Source organism: Apium graveolens, chromosome 8, assembly GCF_009905375.1.
Source record: "Apium graveolens cultivar Ventura chromosome 8, ASM990537v1, whole genome shotgun sequence".
Taxonomy (NCBI): domain Eukaryota; kingdom Viridiplantae; phylum Streptophyta; class Magnoliopsida; order Apiales; family Apiaceae; genus Apium; species Apium graveolens.
The window spans coordinates 253,029,636-253,033,126 of NC_133654.1; the positions used below are offsets into that span (position 1 = coordinate 253,029,636).

A 3,491-nucleotide genomic window follows, 5' to 3' on the forward strand; every position below is an offset into this window, starting at 1 on the left:
AGCTCCAAGGTAGGTGCTTCCTCTATTGATGGTTTGAGCTTCCCTTCATCATTCTTAAGGTCAGAAGTACCAAGAGATTCAAATGGTATGTCGAGCTTTCGCTTCCATGGAGAAGCGTTCAGATATTGTAATTGCTCGTTGCTATCTTCATCATCGCTGTCAAAATCCCCCACTAAGGCCTTTTCCAATGCATCAGACATTAACATGTGATCGAGTTCCGAAGTAACCGCAGAATCAATCACATCCACTTTTAAGCACTCCTCATCTTCTGTAGGGAATTTCATTGCCTTGAATACGTTGAAGGTCACATCCTGATCTTGGACCCGCATAGTAAGTTCCCCTTTTTGCACATCTATCAAAGTACGGCCAGTAGCCAAGAAAGGCCTCCCCAAGATTATGGGAATCTTCTTATCTTCCTCAAAATCCAGAATAACAAAATCTGCAGGAAAGAAGAGCTTATCCACCTTGACGAGCATATCCTCAACTATGCCCCTTGGGTATGTAATGGAACGGTCCGCCAATTGTAGCGACATGTATGTGGGTTTTGGATCAGGCAGATCCAGCTTTTTAAAGATCGACAACGGCATTAGATTAATGCTTGCTCCCAAATCACAAAGGCACTTGTCAAAAGTTAGATTGCCAATGGTGCAAGGAATGGTGAAGCTTCCTGGATCTTTCAGTTTTGGTGGTAACTTTTGTTGCAGAACCGCGCTGCATTCTTCCGTGAGAACAACGGTTTCAAGGTCATCCAGTTTCACCTTCCTTGAAAGAATAGTCTTCATAAACTTCGCATAACTAGGCATTTGTTCCAGAGCCTCAGCGAAAGGTATATTGATGTGAAGTTTCTTGAACACCTCCAGAAACTTCCCGAACTGTCTATCCAGCTTTTGTTGCTGCAATCTCTTAGGAAAAGGTGGTGGAGGATAGAGCTGTTTCTCCCCTGTATTAGCCTCAGGCAGAGTGTGTTCAACAGTAGTCTTCTTTGGTTCCGCCACTTTCTCCTTTTGCTTAGATTCTTCATCTCTAACTTCAGCTTCGACTTCTTTTGCCTTTTCAGCATCAGCTACTTTTCCAGACCTTAAGGTAATAGCCTTGACTTGCTCTTTAGCTTCCTTCCTGCCTGGTACTTCCGTGTCACTGGGAAGAGTGCCAGGTTGACGATTGAGCACTGCATTGGCTAATTGACCGATTTGATTTTCCAAGGTCTTGATAGAAACCGCCTGACTCTTGCACAACAGCTTAAGTTCCTCAAAATCAGCACTAGTAGGTGCAGCTGCACTTCCCTGTTGAGGATATGATTGCCTTGTAGCATACTGCTGTGGTTGCTGGAATTCAGGTGGGTTAAACTGTTTACTTACTCCTTGCTGATATGGTGGCTGAATAGCATTCTGATTATTCCCCCAGCTGAAATTTGGATGATTTCTGTTGTTAGGATGATAGGTCACTGGCACAGGCTGCTGTTGACGCTGATAATTATTCACATACTGAACAGATTCGTTGACAAGAGAACACTGATCCGTAGCATGAGAACCTGCACAAAGCTCACAAACCATAGCTATTTGATTAACTCCATACGTAGCCAAAGAATCAACCTTCATTGATAGCGATTGGAGCTGGGCTGCAATAGCGGTGGCTGCATCAACTTCCAGAATACCTGCTACCTTGCCTGACGTCATCCTCTGAGTTGGGTTTTGATGCTCATTTGCAGCCATTGTCTCTATAAGATTATACGCCTCAGTATAACTTTTAGCCCATAAGGCGCCTCCAGCTGCTGCATCGAGCATGGGCCGAGATTGGGCCCCCAAACCATTATAAAAACCAGTGATTACCATCCAATCCGGCATTCCATGATGTGGACATTTTCTCAACATTTCCTTGTAGCGTTCCCAAGCCTCGCACATAGATTCTGTAGGTTGCTGCGCAAACTGAGTAAGAGCACTCCTCATAGCAGCAGTCTTTGCCATTGGATAAAACTTTACCAGAAACTTTTACGCAAGATCTTGCCACGTAGTGATGGACCCAGCTGGTTCAGAATGTAACCAGTCTTTAGCCTTATCCCTCAGTGAGAATGGGAAAAGCCTCAACTTGATAGCCTCATCAGTCACGCCATTATACTTAAAAGTGCTGCAGATCTCGACAAAATTCCTTATGTGCATGTTGGGGTCTTCAGTTGCCGCTCCTCCAAAAGAAACAGAATTCTGCACCATCTGAATAGTGCCCAGCTTGATTTCAAAGGTGTTAGCTTGAATAGCCGGATGAAGGATGCTTGACTGAATGTCATCAATTTTAGGCCGAGAAAAATCCATAAGAGCTGGATCAGCTTGAACAATACGATCTCCCATGTTTACTGGTTCTTTCTGCTCAGTTCCGGAATCCGAATCCTCAAAATCTAACTTCTCCGGAGTATCAAGAACTTCGTCTTTCTCCTCAGCTGTATCTAAGGTCCTCTTGCGAGCACGAGAACGAGTTTGCATAAACGCTTGCTAAAGTACCTGAAACACAACCGAAAAGAGTAATTAACTACTACGTCCTAATCACTGAGTCCTAATGACCAATGATGGTAAGTACATAAACTAAACAAATACGCCGAGTCCCCGGCAGCGGCGCCAAAAACTTGTTAGGGCGAAATCATGCACTAATATTCACGCAAGTATACGCGTTCGCAAATAATATAGAATACTTTCTAGTTCGTTCCCTCAGAGACTCAGACTAAGTTTTTGTCTAATTAAACTCACTCACCAATGTATGACTACTTCTCAATGTTAAGATAATAACACCTAAAATTGTTGGTTAAATATTAACTATAATTAACTACTTAATTAACCACTTAACTAACACTTCAACTTATCAATAATAAAACACTCATGAGATCACAACTTCATTATTACTTCCTTCTATAGCCATTGTTATTACCTTTAGCATGTGACAGTGATGATATTAATCGATTAACACGAAACTGATAAAAGCCAACTTTCGTTGTACTAATACCATTCTACCAAGCATCCACAATTAAGATAGAAGTTGAATAGTCATCAATTATGTTGAGTTCCTATATGTCTACAGAAATTGACAACACAACGATTTAAGCACAAGTTATTCCTTTTGATTACATAGGGCAAATAAAACTATTAGAGTTACCCACTAATCATGCACAACGTACATGAACCTATGCTAGCATGGCAAGTTCTAAATCTCAAGATCCACCGTCGCTTCACAAGAGATTAACACCCTATCTTATATGTTCGCGACGCACATAAGACGAATACGCACAACCAATACTAGATATCATGCAATCATCACACACTAAAGTATTAAACAATTAACTAAAGAATTTCATAATAAATCCGTTGCAACCCCATGATCACGATTAGCCCATAATAGAACTTATCGCCATCATGGGTTCATATAAAATCATGATAATCAACACAAGAAAATAATAACTAAACTAATTATATTAAAATAGAGTACGTCACAAGAGTAAATAAGTCAAA

At 41.3% G+C, this 3,491-nt stretch overlaps 1 non-coding gene across 1 annotated transcript; it reads left to right on the forward strand.

Moving 5' to 3' along the window:
- The first annotated feature begins 1,842 nt into the window (after nucleotides 1-1,842).
- On the forward strand, nucleotides 1,843-1,949 carry LOC141681586 (small nucleolar RNA R71). Its single transcript, XR_012559013.1, has one exon. It is a non-coding gene; the product is annotated as a small nucleolar RNA R71 (small nucleolar RNA).
- Nucleotides 1,950-3,491: the final 1,542 nt, after the last annotated feature.